Below are 18472 nucleotides of genomic sequence, written 5' to 3'. Positions count from 1 at the left end.
GAGTTACTCTAATGCAATATAAATAGAAGAAACAATACTTCTGTTAATGCAGCCAGGCTTGGGGAGAAAGATTATATATTTGTTCTGGCAGTATGTTTATTGCTGGTGACATCAAAAGAAAAACCTGGGAACACAGACTACTAAGCTCCACTTTGCAGCCAAAACACCATGTATCGTTGCCTCCAGCCTTTGAATGTATGTTAAATATTTAACAATAAAATTAAAGCTCTCTTTAAATAACTCACATGCAGTTTAGCTAAGCCCATGCAGCTTGCTCTTTTTTAATCTATTTTAATAGGTTGTTAGAGAAGAGACACAAATATCTAGATTTGTTTTTGTTTCACTTCTAAGAAAAAGTTTAGTGCAACTTGGCCATCGCTAGAGAGTCTGGGACTCAGGAAGTGGTGAGCCAAGTTCTCAGTTACCCCTTTGGCTTAATACATCAATTTTGTAAAAGTTTAAAACTATGTCATCTTCCCTTAGAGCTCTGGACCTCGGGCTGGCCTCGGAGAAGTTCCCAGTGCTGTAGAGCCCTTGTCACCAACGCCTTCCCCTAGACTGTGCCTGGTAATTGCTCGCTCTGGGACAGGCCGCTGCTATGCAGTTGTCCTGGGCCGAGTTGGAGCAGATCTCCCTCAACTGCAGGTTGTTTTTATCCCCACTCCCCTTTTCCTGCCTTTTCCTTTCATTTAAAGGTAATTGTTAGTTTGTAAAATTGGAACATTTATTGTGGGTTTTTAATTAGGTTTCAGAGTGACACGCTTAGCACAGCAATTTAAACTGGCTCATTCTCACAGAGCCCGCTTAGCTCTGCCCTTCCTCCTCTCAGCACCCACACCGCAGCGCCCACCCACCTACACAGTCTCTTTGCAAGCACAGAGGAGAGGCTTCTCTGTCTGGATCTGAAAATATGTGGAATGTGAGCATGTATTTAGGCTTCGGGTAGGTGAAACTGTTTTCTTTAGTTTCCTCCAATAAGGAGTTGGTAATTTCATAAGCAAGGTTCTTACAGTCAAAGATCTTAGGAAGTCCTGAAGAGCCAGCTGTGGATTGAATAATTTCCCCCATTTACTCCTTTTAGGAGATTAATTGACTTTGAAGGGATGGTATTTAACTTCTTTGCCATTAGGTCTTAATAGATAATGATCTATAAAGAGAAGCTGAGGCTTTGAGAAGTTGAAATAATCAACTGCCCAAGAGCACCTGTTCATAGGCCGTGAACCCAAGATTTAAACACTGGCACTTTGACTCTGGAGATAAGAGCCTTCTTTAGGCTTTTTTTTTTCCCTTCAGGAGACTGGTTGAAAAATAAATTAAAAATGGTCAATAGAGCATGTATGAATGTGTGCATATATGGGCGTGAGCACATGAGTAAGGGACTATTTCCAGAGCGCACGCCTGTGACTGTACAGGAGCAAATCATCTTACCTGGTCTGTGGGGCTTGCACAGTGGTACCGATTCGTAAGGATTTACCAACAGTTTCAAAGGGCTTCTGTTTAGTGAAACTTCCTCCGTGCTGTTGACCTTACACGAATAGAGCCAGATATCTCTCCAGCAAAAGTGGGTTTATTCAGGAACCCAACAAAGAATTGCAATTAGGGACATGTGGACTAATGGCAAACCACAAACAAGTCGGGAGAGCAAAGGAGAAAAACATTCCTTTACAGAGGAACCTGGAGCTCAGAAGGGCTGCTGTAAACAGAGTCCACTGGAGGAAGCTGGGGGTTCACTGGCTGAGTTGCGTCGGGCTTTCACTAGCTGAGTGGGTTCTAGGCAGAGGAGAAGGTCTTCCTTCTTCCTGCTGCAGTAGTAGAGTAGAAAATGCGAAAATTCTCTTCCTGTGAGATGGAAAACACATCTTTCTTGTTTGGGGTAATTGAAAGTAAGTGGAGATATGTGAGACCTCCCCCTATAGGCCCTCCTGACTCCAATTTTAAGGAGGTTTCTCTTTATTAATCGTCATAGTGCTTAGCCCAGCCACTCTAAGGAATGGTAAATGTTCCATTTTAATTCAATAATTCAATGAAGAGAAGAAAAAAAATGACAGATCAGAGGACCACTAATAAATGTTCCCTTGCTGAAAGCTGTCCTAGTTCCTTCTAGTTATTTTTTACCCCTCCCCCATTTCTTATTCTCTCTTGGCCCCCGTTTGGTCTGTTTCTCACGCTCCGTCTCACACTCTCCCTCCCCCTTGAACTGTTTCATGCCACCTCTGGCTGTCTGGAAAGCTCCAAACGTTGTCCCTGCTTTTCCCTATTTCTTTCTCAGACTTTGCCTTTCAAGTTTTCTTTCTGACTTGCCCGCCCTCTGAATTCAAGTCTTATTTGGAAAGTGAATGCAAATATAATTGCTTCGAAGTTCAGACAATGTGGGTATAAGGTTCTGCAGAAAAATGTCAGAGCTGATACATGGGAATTACTGTGGACGGTCTGACAAACTGTTCCTCATCACTGTGGGTGTTTTCGCGAGACTCGCTGAAGATGAGGGTAAGTGCTTAGTGAATTCTTTAGTAAAAGCCAATCAGCAAACAGCCGTCATGTGAAAGAGCCCTTGTGGTCAGTTAGGGGGTTGAATGGTGATAAAGTTTCTCAGCGAGGATAGACTTTTACTTGACCTGGAGACAGAACCATCACAGCAGGGCAGTAACCAGAAGCCCCGGTAGTCAGCCGGCAATATTAGGTGTGACAACTGGTCCCTGGACCAGGACTTGTTGGACAGTCAGGGAACCTTGGTACTTTCTTCTTTCTTAGTATCAGTTCCCTGCCTTGTACTGGGAACAATTTAAAGGCAGAGAATCAGAAGTAGGAAACAAGGCAAGGAGCTGGTTACTACGACTTGAGTATAATATTTTACTAAAGAAACTAAGGAAAAGCCAGAGACTCCCCTGCTTGGAGGGGAGCTATCCAATCAGAGACAAATCCATGGGGGTTAGTGATAACATCTTATTGGGGCTCCACACGCCTCCACTGCAAACATGACTGAGTCATGGAATATCACCTGGAGAAGGACATCAGAAGTCTCCTGCCTGTCTCTCAGCTCATTAGGACCCCTCCGCGGCACTTCCGTGCGGGCACATTCCCTGCTTACCTGGGAAACCCATTCTTACACTGTGCTGGAATTTCTAGTACATACACAGAAGTTTTTAATTTTTTTAATTAAAAAAATTAAAGTTGATATATAAAGTTTTTCACAAGCACAAGTTTTAATTCTCTAATGTGGTTGTAGGATTCTGAGGCATGGGACTCAGCATATGCTGACTGCTGACTGCTCTCGGGGCCTTGCACAAGACGAGACAATAGCCTCATACTTTCTGAATGCCTTTCAATGCAGGATTGAACAGCAGTGCACTTGGAGGAGTTGGAATAAATGCAGACGAACTAGATCGACACATAATGATTCAGATCACTGGTCTCAGAGGGTACGTCACCTTTAACTGCATCTCTTACTGCTCAGCTCTAGATGTCTGTCTGCCTCTTTAGGATTTACGTGCAAAATGTCTGTGGTTAAAGGGGAGACTGCTCCCCAACCTTACACTAGTCATAAAACTAACATTCTTGAGTAGACAGTTGCTTTGAACTTCAATTCAGGGGAAAGCTCTTTGGAAATGTGTATTTCGGTCTTCCCACTATTAATAGATCATGGCTGTTATATATGTTACCATATCCGACCAGCACAAGAGGATTTGTAACCTGCTCTCCAGTTCAATCAGGATGCGGGCCAGCCTCTTAATTGTGCACATGAGCGCATATATAAGCAATGCCATGGATTTGGCACCCTTCTGAAAAGCAGGCCCTGCATATACATTTTCCACAAAACGGCTGCCACGGTGCAATTGATGGAGAAATAAATCTCACCATCTTAGTGACAGCCTGTGAAACCGAAACCATGCAATGTGGGTCTCTGAGAAAATGGAAACTTGTGTTCTTTGACAGTGTAATTATTACACGCTGTCAAATTACTTGGGCCCCTTTCATAAAAATCACTTAATACTTCATGCACATATTACTTTTGCCATCAAATATCACTTTGGGGAAAGTTAATAATTTAGAAACTTTTATATTTAAAAATGGCAAATCCAACTGATGAATGAGTGCCGTAACCAGACAGCTCTCCCACCCTGGAAGTTTTGTGATTGCTTCGGCCTCAAACTGAGGCTCCAAAGAGAACGTGGGGATTGCTCTGAAGACTCTGCCTAGGAGACTTGGAAGTCCGAGTGTCAACAACAGTATTGGGAAGAGTTTAAGAAGGTAGTGTGACTTTTATTTAAAAGAGGGACCTTTCCTCTCCTGCTATAGTCTCTTTTATTTTGTGACATTTTAACTTAAAGCTAAGGTTTCATTTTTGCAAAGTCTATGGTCTTTGAGCCAATGCTTGCTGGTAACTGAAACACATTTTCATTCTTATGACAGCAATTATAGTAATAATGATAATTTTAACTGGCTTTTACTAAGTGATCAATATATGCCTGACACTCTTCTCGGTTCTTCATACCTCCTATCTTGTTTAACTTCCTTAACAGCATGAGATAGGTTATCTCATTAACCCATTTTCCAGAAATGGAAATGGAAATTGAGCAATATTAAATAAATTTTGCCAAGTTGAGTAAGTAATAAGTGTTCTAGTATGAATTTGTACACGGACAACTGAGTCAGAACCAATCATGGTCAGGACCACATGTTACTGCTTCCCTGTAATACTTGTCAAATATAGAGTACTTGCTCTTGAGCACATGTCAGTCGTTTTTCATTGGAAACTCACAACAAATTAGATATACTTTTCAACTCTCATTTTATATATTAAGGAACTGAGGCTTGTAGAGAGTAAGCCATCTGTCCACAGTCACTCTGCTAGAATTAATACATTTTTCAAAAAAAACCTAAAATCTCAGTCTTAGATATTAGAAGATGTTTAATTTTTAAAAACTCAACATTATTCTATTTTCTTACTGATTTTTATTTTCTACCCACCTCTGCATAATCATGAGTTTTGTAGTTAGAATGACTTTGGATACTAGTAGAGAGTTTTCCATACTCCAAGATAATGAAGAAGATAATAAGATACATTTGGTACAAAAGAGAGCTTGTCTTTATCCTGATTTTTGTTCCTGCCTTGATTTTAGGGTTGAAAAAACATGCACTTAAGTCTAATTTCATGGCTTTGACACGTAGGGGGAAATTGTATATACATTTCAACATCAAATTATCATTCAAGAGACTACATCATTTTCCAAAGATAAAGATTTGTGATCACTGTAGAACTGGAAGCATCCACTGTCTTGGAGAGACATATAAAGGGAGGCTTTGGTTGAGTTTTCAAGTGTATTTGTGGCAATGACATGTTTTCCATAAAATGCCTTGAAACCCTCTCTATAAGTATTTTACTTAACCCTCACTGTACTCAGGACACAAATATTAGATCAATTTTATTAGGCATGGAATGTGGGAAACAAATGTGAGGCGTTAGGTTCAGATCTGTGGCCTGGTGGGAATGACTTGTGATATCACCATAGTGGAAGGGGCCTGTGAGAAGATGGAAGAGAAAATAACACCCAGGAAAATAACCACCTAAAGGGGATAGAGGCAAAACTTACAAGGTACCCCAGAAGGGCAGAAGTATACTATTTCTCAGATTCTGGAGAAAGAAGAAAAAAAAGAAAGACAAAGTACGGTTGGAGTGTAGACAGTGTACTGTGAGATGGGGCCATAGGGTCTGGCAAGGGAGAGACCCGGCAGAATTTGAAGATTACATTAATTATCTTTATTTGTATCTGAAGAACAAAGGAATTCATTAGAGAATTCGACTTAACAGACAACTTGCTCTGCCATGGTCAGATGGCTGGAAGGTACAAGCGTGGAAGTAGGAGACCAGCTAAGCAACTAGTTCAGATGTGAGATGAACGGAGGCTTTGACAAGGGTGGGGGTGTTGAGACGGTGCAAATGCTTGGTGACAAATGGAGAGGGTGATGTGGGGGGCGGAGGGGGAGGGGGAAGGACAAACACCGGGGTTCTCTAGTCCAATGATAACTGTGTGTTGCACAAGGGTGTTAGTGAGAATGAACCCACGTTACACCCCCCGCCCCCCCGCAAATTCACCGTGTGCCTGATGAAAGCTAGCACGTAACCCTATAAGTCAGTTATGATTAGCCAGAGTCCCTTTTCCCCTGTGAAGCCTGGATGGAGTCAGCTCCTGAACGATTCGGCTGAGGCGAAGTAGGCTGAACTTGGAGGCCAAGCCCTTACCCAAATTTCATCGCAATTTCTCTCTCCGAGAGAAGTCCTGGAGTTGCTGCTAAAATAATACAATTCTCTCCAGCATGTTACACCTGCTTACTTCACTCATTAGATTATAGGTTACATGGGAACAGGGAAGTGGCAGGTAGCCATTCTGGTGTTAATCCCTTACCCCTTATGTGACCTTGAATGAGATATTCCTTCTTTCTGGGATTTACTGATCTCATATATAAAAGGTTGATTCAATCTATCGAGTGTATATAAAACCCTGATAAAACCCTTCGTTTGGAGGCTGAAGAGGGCCTGGAAGAGGGGACCAGGGAGCCTCTGAAGGTGTGGATCGTGGCCTGTTTACTGATTTAAGCTTCGGTCACACGCTCCATTCGCTTGGCGGAAATTCACTGAGCTGTGCACGCATGATTTGTTCAGTTCTCTACAATTATGTTTTGTTCAGTAAAAACATTTGCTTTAAAGGTAAATCACAAAAAATGTCTAAAATCCTTGTTTGTTAAAAAAAGCACTTAAATGCATAGATAATAAGCGGATAGAGAACACAAAAAATATAAAACCTCCTATGGATCCTCATCTGCTTTGAGAGATTGCAACTTTCAGAGGACTCTGGGGCGAAGAGTAGCTGCTGGAAGACAAAGATACACCAGAAGTGACCGCCGCTAAGTGGGGTGGGTCATTCTAATGTAAGCTCCCCTTGGAAATATGGCTTGAACACCGCAGTCTAATTAAAGTTGACTGTGAGACATGGTGGCATTTAAGAAATTGCACACAGGGGTAGAAAGCTGAAGCCTGCAGTTACCCCGCCTCGGCCCCTCAGCAGCCAGGCCGTGGCCCTGCGGTGCTGAGAACCCGCGGCCGCGTGTGAGGGATGTTCCAGCTCCCCGCGCACGGGGGCCCGAGCAGGGGGAGGGAGACACGGCCCTGGGGACACGGATCAGGGATTGGAGCACAAGCTTTTCCCTGCCATTTATGGGAACCTTCAATTAGGCTGGAAGCTGCGCGTGCAATAAATTGTCTGCAAAGAGTTCAGCATAAGGAGGGAAGATGTCTTCATCACTGTGACTTCAAGTCACAAATTGAACTTGGAACTCAGATGATGGTGGGTCCAACCCTGGTCTTAGGCACACAGGGGGTTTCTCAGGAGCTTTGCAACACAGCTCCTTGAGCAAGCCTGGGAGCAAAGACGGCCTTCTTGTAGAAGTTAGTGCCTATAAGGCTAAAAGTTAGTGTTGGGAAATTGAAGTTTTATAAAAGGAGGATTCACAGGAGTATAACTGAATAACCATTTTGAGCAAGTGTCTGGTAATCCCTAGTAAAGCTGACTATATGTACGTCCTTTGGTTTAACAATTTCACTCCCAGGGTTATCCCCTAGAGAAACCTGCTCACTTATACAATCTAAGACATGTATAAGAATGTATATAATAGCATTTTATTAAAAGTAAAAAACTGGAGGGAGGGCAAAACCCAAATTTCTAACAATATAAAATGTATAAATGAAATATGCTCTGTTTGTACAATAAAATCCTATTGCGCAATTAAAAGAAATGGATTAGAATCCCTCAAGTGAGTAAAACTAAGCTGCAGAGGGAAGAAAACTATAACAATATTAAAAACACAAGCAATAATGCTGTACATTATTCAGGGATTGACTTATAAGTAGTAAATATGAGATGCACATAGATGGTAGTGTGAAGTTCGATAAGTGGTTACCTCTGGAAAAATGTGTAAAAAAATAAAAATAAAAATTATAATCCATGTACCTACCCCTGTAGGTGCCCATTTCCTGATATATGCAATAAGTATTTCCAGAGCTGCTTTCTTGTCCTGCTCTGGCTCTAAGGTCTAACAGACCAGCAAAGAAGGACATGATATAGTCTTTGTCCAGCAAAGACAGTTTAACCGGGAGGTGCGCAGGCGGATTTAGACCATGGTGCCAGCATTTCACAGCTGAGATGAAGCTGTGCAAGAGCGGCATTTCAATCCCCTCACTGGCTTCTTCATTTTTCTTTCCAAGATGCAGGGAAATCCATTGACCTGACCAATGACCCCATTGAAGCCGAGGTATTTCAAGCACGTCTTAACAGTCGCCTAAAGTTCTGCGCAAGGATGATTTTTATACTGTGGGGTATGGGTATGTACTTTTTGTGGTGGTTGTTAATGTGGATGACTCTCCTCGTGAAGTCAGATCAGTCCTGGGTGTCATATAATGAATTAGTCATTTTATACTTGGAGAGGACACTGTCCTCTCTGAACGAACACAGTGGCACAGGCTGGAGTAGATTCCTCGCCTCAAGAGAAAACAAGGGGTGCATTCCAGGGGGACCCATTGCCATTCTTGACTACTTTCGTGTTGGGTCGTGTGGGGCATGTAAAGGGACAGGATAGGTCAGATCACTCGGGGGGACACTTTTCAGATCTGACCCTCTGAGCTTCAGCTTTCAAAAGAGAGAAACGCCTTTGGATGTTGCCATATATCTTTAAGAAGCTGCGTGGTGGTGTCATCTTTCAGCACCTGCGATCCCTTGTTTAAGCTGTGTTATCACCAGGAATTTGAGTTTAGTTACTGCTTGGGTGATCTGGAAAATAACAAGCTTAGTGCAATTACTTCATTTATTTCCATCCTCAAATGATCTCTTTTGAAATTCAGAGGACTCCATATGTCTTATGTTCAGCAATTAAAAAAAACACACAAAGTCGGTTCTTCTCATCTGAATTTTTCATAGTTTTTACAGCTTTATGCTCAGCTCCTCATTCCTCTAGAATGAGAAGCTATTTAATTTTAAGCCCAGTTCTACGCATTTTCTTTTTAACAGTTTCTAAGCAGGACAGGGCAGCTGCTATTGAATACATTTTTCAAATAAGAAAACTAACCCACGGAGAGGTCCATCTGCCTAGAGTATCCAGATGACCGCCACAGCCCGAGGAAATTAGTTTCCGACCTCAGCTTCTTCTCTGCCACCTGCCCTTAAAGCGTAGGGAAGCCTCGCCTCGCCCCCGGCCACGCACACACCTCTGAGAGCTGCTGCGGGGAGAGAGGCTGTCTACACTTTATTAAACCAGTTTTTCCCCCTAAAATAAGGAAAAATGGGTAGCGAAGGCGAGTTAATAATGAGAAGCTATAAATCGTGTTACATAATTGGGCAGTCTCATATTGCAACAGCTCAGAGTTTTTAATTAAAAAATAAAAAAACCTTTATTGTTTTTAGAGCAATTCTAGGTCACAGCAAAACTGAGAGAAAGGTAGAGATTTTCCACATACCTCCTAACCCCACATGCATAGTCTCCCAAATATCAACATCCCCCACCCGAGTGACATGCTTGTTATAATTAATGAACCTGCACTGACACATCTTATCACCCAAAGTCCCCTCTGTTCCAGATCATGTAGAAACCAGCACAGTTATTCTATGGTCCGATGACTGGCGATTTCTGTGACACTAAACATGGTGATGTTGCTCATCTTTGACATCCTTACGATTTCTCAACGGAGCTGTCAGGACGAGCTTTACTTCCACTTGGTTAATGAGGTTATCTTAACCAGTAAAGTATCCGAGAAGGAGCTCATCCCCAGATTGTCTGATTTCTCCCCATAAACTCTGTTTACACTGTTACAAGCTGAGTCTTTTCTATATTCTCACTCCGCCAAACCTGTGAGTCAACTGATCATAAATACAGAGATCATCTATAACTGCTTTCAATGGTCCTAAGTCAGGCCTGTAGGGCATCAGACATGCTCAACACAGTGCTAGGGGACCGGTGGGGGTGACACCCGGGCACAAGAAAGACCCTCTTTCACTACGAGCACCTTCTTGTTTCGTTGGAGTGACAAGCATAACTTAACTCATGAAAGTTATGAATGGAAGTTATATTGGAAGCAACAAAAGAACAGATATTAATTTTCATCTATTATGAAACGCAGGGAACATTGAGAGAACCTGGCTTTTGCATGAGGACCTGGCTGGGCATGGACTAGATGCCTGCCTTTGTTTAATTACTGTTTCCTTCTTCAGTTTCGAGGTCCTCATGGAAAGCTTTGGTGTATTTCTTAGATCTTAAAATATAACAAGCAAGTGTAACTACATGGCTTTTCCTGCTTAGATCTTGCCCCAACGTAGGGGAAAAGAGCTTTATCTTAAAATAAATAAACAAAAACATACAAATGAATAAAGTGAATCTATTATAGAAATAAATAAGTAAAACTTTTAATAAAAATGCCAGAATCAAAAACAAAACCTAGTATTCTTTTTTAAGTCAAAAGCAATAGAAAGATTGTAATACCATTTAGAGCTGGGATGCATGATCTACTTCTTGTTAGAAATCCCAGGATTTGATGTTCAGTTTGTTAACACACCTCGCTTTCCAGGGAGCATCTATATATTTGTGAAATATTGGAGAGCTGACAAACCAAACCTCTGAGAAAATGACTGCAATATGTTTGAAAGACGACACCCCATCAAGGAAAGCCAACTATATTAAGGCTGTTGTAGATTAAATTGTATTCCTTTCCTCCCCCCCAAATAAAACATATGTTGATGTCCTAGCCCCCAGTACTTCAGAGTGTGACATTATTTGTCAAAGGGTTGTTGGGGATATAATTAGTTAACATGAGGTCATCCTGGAGTAGATCCTAGGGTCCCTACCCCAGTACGACTGCTGTCCTTAGGTAAAGGAGAGATATAGGCAGGGAGGCGCACAGGAGAATGCCAAGTAAAGGTGCAGGGCCGGTGCTTTCACAAGCCACAGGAAGCCAGAGGGGGCCAGCCACCCACCAGAGGCCGGGCTGCAGGGAACAGCTTGTTCTTCAAGCGCTCGGAATGAACCAAGCCTGTCCACACCTTAACCTCGGCCTCTTCCAGGCCCCAGAACCGCCAGATGATGTATTTCGTTGTTGAAGCCAGTATGTTTGTTGTACTTTGTTATGGCAGCTCAGATACAAAGGGAAATGGAGCTTGTCAGGGATTGTTAAAATCATTGGATTCCTTTACAAAGTAAATTGTGTGCATAAAAAAACATGTTTTAAACGAAAACTTCTCAAAAAAGTTCAAAGAGCTAAATACATTCAAAGCTATCTCACCCTCTGGGTTTAGGTTTAATCGGGAGAAAGCTTCAGATTTTTATTTCAATTGAAAGCCTCTTCCCGATTTGTGATATATTAAAATTCCAGCAGGTAGAACTCATTGAGGAAAATTACTTTCTTCAAAGATGTATGATTCATTCATCCACATGTCTCAGCTATTTAGAAGAAATTATCTGTGGGATTGTATCATCAATTTAAAAGCTGCTGCAATTGTTTTTTGTGTCAGTATGATTTTTAAGCCATGAAAGAGCATTAGTTAAAAAAAAAAAAAGTTTGAAAAAGTGACTAAGTCATTTCATTTTGTTAAAAATGTGATTCAAAGATTATCTGGCCCTGGCCAGTATGGCTCCGTTGGCTGGAGCCTTGTCTCTTGCACCAAGAGATCGCCGGTTCCATCCCTGTTCAGGGCTTGTATGGGAGGCAACTGATCAATGTATCTCTCTAACATCGATGTTTCTCTCTCTAAATCAATAAAAATACAGACATTATTTAGCTCTTTATTTGTAATTGGTCTCAGATGGGGCTGGAAACAGAACCACCCCTCTTCTGATGTTTTCAAAGGTTATAATTCGCCCCGAAACCCTCCACTAGAGATTGTTATGTAGTCAAATTCGATTGTGAGCCCCAGTTATAAGATCGATAAGGTCGAGGGGTCTAATGTACAGCATGGTGACTAGAGTTAATAATACTGTATTGTATATTTAAAATTGCTAAGAGAGTGGATCTTAAATGTTATCACTACACATACTAAAAAATGGTAACTATGGATGTGTTGATTAACTTGAGCGTGGTAATTATTTCACAATGTATACATATGTGAATGTGTTCACATCGCATTGTACACCTTAAATAGGTACAATTTTTATTTGTCAACTGTACTTCAACGAAGCTAGGGAGGAAACTCAAAAACTTTTATACAAAGTTCTGGGAACTGACCATTGTGCTATGGGGGCCCCTCACCTACAGCACATAACACGTAAGAAATGTAGAGAGCGTTTGTAGAAAGATGATGCAGAGGGGAAATGACAATGGTGAACTGAAAGAGCCACTTAGTGTTGAACTTTCATGCCAAAATCTAAAAGAGTGTCTGCCAAGGACTACATCAGATACACAAGTGAAGGTGGAACTTGATGGCAGACCCCTTCGAACAGTTCGGATGTCCTAGAATTATCATGATTCTCTGGCAGAAGGTTACCGGTTCCCCTCCAAAACAATACTTGGCCTCTTAGCAGAACAAGGAGATATATTTATAACTTCTAACTGAAGGAAAATTGGCAAGTGACATTTTAAAAATCCCACTTATTTACATTTTCCTTCTCTGGGAGCAGAGGTAGTACTTCTTAACATTGTGGTAATTAATACATGATGTGTAACGTCTTATTTTATTCAATGTATAGTATGAAACTCCTGCCAACATGCAATAAAAGAAAATTAAAATGACCAGAGAGGCATAATATATGGCATTGTCCCCTGAAGCATGCTTCTAAATAACGTTCGGTCAGTGGAGTGTCATCGGGGCCATTTGGGGATTACACATTGTAGTATTAACAAACTGTTTGCCTGAGATGAATTGAACTAGCGAGTTAAGTGCGTTTTGCAAAGACTTTGAGGAAACTAATGCGTCGGGAAGGATGTGGGATTCACATTTTGTGTGGAAAAATTAACCCATGGTAAGTGAACATGGTAGGTGACAAGAACTGGGGAGAAGCCTGCTTCCAGCTGCCCACCTCCTTCCTTCTCAACCCTTTTTAAAAACAAACAGCCTTCTTCCAAGTGCATTTCCTGAATATTGAACCCAAAAAGAGTGGGTACAGGGTCTAGATTGCATAGTAGAACCAGGATCATAGGCTTCTGCCTCTACCAGCATCTAGAAGGGCAATTATCTCAAAGATGTGTGGTGATTAATTAGGTCTTTGTCCCTGCCAACAACTCTAGCTCCTAAAATATTTCCTTACAAATATTCTAAAAATCTGGATAGCGTCTAGATTTTTCCTCCACATAAATGCATGTGGGTCTTTGCGTGTGTGTGTTTTAAATTTTTTTTTCAATTACAGTTGACATTCAATATTATAATAGTTTCAGGCATACAGCATAGTGGTTAGATAATTATATAACTTACAGAGTGATCCCTCAATAAGTCTGCTTTTATCCTTAAAAGTCATACTTTTCTCATGAGGCACCAGGGAGTCCCTCTCTTCTTCCCTCTTCTCTTCACTTAAAATTGATGGGGGTTGTCTGGCTTGTTTATTTGCTGCCAGATTTTATTTCAGATTTGACTATGTGTCAACTGTTCTTTACGGATTGTTTTTTTAGATAGAAAATAACATACAATTTTATTTTCTCCTGATGGCTAAGAGAATAATTAAGTGATTTAGCTGTGTTCTGCTTTACTGCTCAATTTAAATGTCCCCAATTATCCTGGGTAGTAGATTATCTATTGGTCCTTTCTCTAAAACAATTTCTCTAAATATAGTGTTCAGCTTAACTTCTACTATGGAGTTAGGGTTAATGGCTGTGCCAGGCTTCCTGATGCTGCTAAGATATTAATCCTGAACTGCTTTCTCCCCAGAATTTTATCATCTATGCTTCTACTCTCTCCCATAACCATACTCTGATTTTTTAACTCTGACTAATGTATAACTCATTTGCCTGATTTTTGTGATAACTCTCACTTTACATCTCTAAGGACATTAAGGTTAGTTAGAAAGCTTGGAGGTGAGGAGAAGCTGTGGAAACAGTCGTGGTGACATTTCTAAATTTCTGCCAGTCACTCTGAACCAAGGTGTCATACAAAAGGAAGATCCAGATTTTGTGGGGCCTGAATATTAAAAATGCAGAAAACTCTTTAAGAAAAATATACAAAACTGTTCCTATAGCCCACAATGTAATGCACGCCCACCCCCTCCAGCCCATGCCTCTATAGTGCTGACAAATGCCCTGAAAGTGTCTGGTTCGGAATCTCATTTCCCACCAGCCCAAGCCTCGGAGAGACCGTATCACAGATCTGATGGACGCATAAAGCGGGAGGCGTTAAGTGACTGCGTGAAACTGTGAGAAGTGGGAATACCAAGGGAAGCCATCGTTTGTATTTATGTTAAAGCATTTGTTTCATGTTCCATTAGTCCTTTCTTACACATGGAAACAAAAACTAACCCCAAGCCTATGTATGTCAGTCGCAGGGCACAGTCCTCTTGCTTCCAAATCCAGCTCCTCCATTTGCCTGCTTACGTGCAGCTCTTTTCTTTCCCTCAAGGAAAAGTACCTCTTACCTGCACTCAGATTTGCACACCAGCACCCATCTGGATGGAGTTTGTGGGCTAGAGCTGCAAAACGCTGTGAGCATCTAAGTCACAGACTGAGCTCTCAGGCAGCAGAGCACCAGTGCGCAGATGTCTCAGCCGCCGGCTCCATTGTTATCCATCCTCTCAACCTCACTCTTTCTCTAGAAACATTAAGCACTGATGAGATTCTCCTCAGTGATGCCGTACTTTTCAAATTTAATGATTGAAGGAAGAAAACAGAAAGAAAAAAGATGACTACATTTTTTGTTTTGCACTTTGATGATAAGAATTCATCTTTTTTTTATTTAAAGCTCTCTCTAGGGCGCCAAGCCATGTGCATGAATACAATTAAATGGTGAGTCATCCTGTCTTATAACAGTTTCCTTCTTGGAAGCTTATAACTTTACCATGCTGTTTTCTTCCATATCTGCTTGAGCCTGATAGAAGCAGGAATCATGCAAAGTGATGATGGTCATAATGCAAGGTTGCCAGGAACTGGAATCCAGTTGAAACAAAAAACGTTCCTGTTTCAGGGGGCAGAACAAACTTTGAGTAGCAGGCATGTCTTAGAGGAATTTGTGGGTATTCTCTTATTTGTAGTCTCTTTGCCAATTGCATTTTGGAGTGACTCAGTTTTATTTGTATGTAAGGCTTAAAATCTTGAATTATTTTATATCTGCAGAGATAATTTCAGTCTATTCTATATGCCAAAAGCTATAACCACACTTCTTTTCAGATATGCCTGTCTAGACTGTATGTGTATCAGGCCTCTGTAAGACCACATCTTCACTTTTTCTGAAACCCAGCTGGATGCTCTTGTCTAGCTAAAGAGAGTTACAAGATGTCACCTTAATACTTTCAGAGATATCAGCAAAAGAATGACAGCTTCATCCTTTATTGTTTTTGCCCTGATTCTTGGTCTTAACAGCAGTGCCCTGGATTTTATATTTTTAGAAGCTGAAAACACACACACACACACACACACACACACACACACACACACAATTATTATGCTATACTTTCTGGGTTTCAGGACTCTGGGAATGGCTTCCTCTGCTCCAGAGTCTCTCTCAAGGCTGCAGTGAAGGTGTTAGGCAAGGCTGGGACATCATCTGAAAGTTTGACTGGAGATGGATTTGCCTCAAACTCATTGGGTTGTTGGGGGAATTCAGTACCTCAAGTGCTTTGGAATGAGGACCTCAGTTCCCAGCTGGCTGTTGACTGGAAACTTCCTTAAGTCCTTTGTCTTATGGACTTCTGCAACATAGAAGCTTGTTTCATCAAAGTATAAAAACCTTGTGGGCAATAGGGAGATTCTGCTAGCATAGCAAGAGTCACAATCTTTCATAGGCTAGTCATGGAAATGCCATCCTCTTAGCTTTGCCATATTCTCTTGGTTACCAGCATGTCACTGGCTACATTCCAGGGAAGAAGATTATATAAGAACATAAATACCAGGGAGTGGTGGCAATGGAAGTGATGAAGCATCTCAGAGTCTATCTGTCACAATTATGCACTTACTATTTTAATTATGTGGTTAAATTAATGTTGTAAACTCCTGATTTAAAAGTAAGAAAAGAAAGTTGTTGGCATAAAAACTACCTTATACTTGGTAAAAACATGATAAGACAGGTTGCTGAAGACAAAGGTTTTGAATTATGTATGAGCTAGACCATTTAAACACCAATAATAACCTATGATTACACCTGCAGATTTTGTCATAAGTGTCCAATTTCTTACTGTACTTCAAAGAAATGGGAATTAGAATTACAGATGATCCATTAGGGATGTGACTTATGCAATAAGGACGATGTAGAAATCCTATCAGCCATGATCAAAAAGGTCATGTAACTGCATCAAAAACATGGGGAGCAGCAAATGATTTAAACAGATTGACATGTTAGGGGAAAATGATAGGATCTACATATTAGGTGCTAACTAGGAGAAATTACCTACTGAGCTAAATGCTCCTCAGAGATTTAGGAAGAGTTAACGGCATCTGTCAGAAGGAAACATTAAAGGAGTCACTTTACAAAATATCGGAGGTGAGTTTAAATAAATACACATTATATCTGCCTGCAAGAACATAGCCGCATAAAATCGAAACAAGTAGCACCTGTGTTCAGAAGTCCAAATAAGAAATCAAATGAATTTGGGTTTGGTCCCAACATCCATAATGTTTAAATGTCCATCGCTTTTAAATACTTGAAAATAAAAGTTTTCGTTTATAACATTGCAATCTTCACATTTCTGGGCTCTCTCTATTTCCTTTCATTCTGTTTGTAAATCAGAGATACTTTTCTGCGCTCACCCCTTCTGTGGGAACCTTCTTGCGGCTGCCTTTTCAATATCGTCCCTTGGAACTGCACGGAGGCCACTGATGGTGCTGCTTTCTAAGAGTCCCTCGGAGGAGCTATTTTTCCCTCCAGCCCTTCTTTGCTGTGGACGTGACCTGGCTCTGCCCACCTCCTTTCTTTCCTGGCATGTGCTCTGTGAGCACAGCTCCCCCACTCCCATCACACCAGTCCCTCGCCCCATCCATCAGCAAAGTGCTTTCTTTTCTGTTTTTGATTCCCACTGATTTCTTTATGGAGGTGAAATTGTGTAGAGGAAATTTTCTGAAGAATTGAGCCCAGAGGTATTATATCGAGAAGAACTTACTAGCATTTAGATCTAGCATACGACAGAACAAGTTTCCGGGAGCAATAGTAACGGGCCAATCCACAGAGTTATTTAAAACTCAACTGGACAAAGTCATGGTGCATGTACTGGCAGGAGCTCCCTGGTTTCAGCCACAGAAGAATTTAAAAGACAAAAAAAAACACACAACTCATAAAAAGATTTTTCTCCTCAACTCAGTTTTTCTCTAAGCTGAATTCTGTAATTTCTGCTGAAATCATCTAAACTAACAGACATCAAGAGTCTCTGCTTTTCTGATGCCAAATTAATCAAGAACTGGAACAAAAGAATGGGGGCACTATGGAAAATTATTAACCGTAAAGAAGTAGCTTGATCTTGTGAACAAAAATCTGACCTTGGTGTTTGGGAACTTGGGTCCTAATTCTACTTCTCTTTGTGATTCTGTGATCAAAGAAAAAAATTGCATAGGAACAGAAAGTAAGTCCTAGTCACATCTTCTATTAAACGTGTATAATTATATCATTTCTTGCAGTGTCTATGTATTAATTTTGTCAACTGAAATGTACAATTGATGTTAAATTAGTGTTTGTTTTGTCATCAAAAAAGTTAAGATAATTTCTCTATTATCTGCTTACTATGACTAGTGTTACCACTACTACTACTAAGACCGTGATTATGATTTTGTTACATACCAGCCTTGAAGAAGATTCCAGAAAATCCCCTAACCCAAAATATGTAAAATATATGCACTGCCATTTCAGGATACAACTATGTTCCCAGGACTATAGTGTCATGGTTTTTCACTATGATATCATCAGAAAGAAAATATATTCTTAAAATGGCCTGAACGTTGAATAAAAATCCCACCACGGTTCTATAAGTCAGTATCTCAGTGTAAATTCAACTCATAGTTCAAGAAGTTCTTTCATAAACATCTTCTCATTGCACCCTTAGTGGTCCATATTATTAACTCCATTTGATACATGAGAAAAGCTACAGCAACAAACTAATGTTCAGAAAGAGGAGTGGTTTGATCCAAGTGAGAGCAAGTACAAATTCGAATTCGGCTTGGATTGCAAAGCCCTATACCCTTCTCTTCTACATATCTTTCCTTCCCAAATATTTAGGGCGCCTCATACTCTAAAAATATTCAGATGACAAACTGTGTATGCCAATTACACTTTCCCCCTTCCCTTTCCTCCTGTATACATTCTATCTGAATACCACA

Source organism: Miniopterus natalensis, chromosome 14 (assembly GCF_054644295.1).
Source record: "Miniopterus natalensis isolate mMinNat1 chromosome 14, mMinNat1.hap1, whole genome shotgun sequence".
NCBI classification, from domain to species: Eukaryota; Metazoa; Chordata; class Mammalia; order Chiroptera; family Miniopteridae; genus Miniopterus; species Miniopterus natalensis.
Note: the sequence above shows the minus strand (reverse complement) of the source record.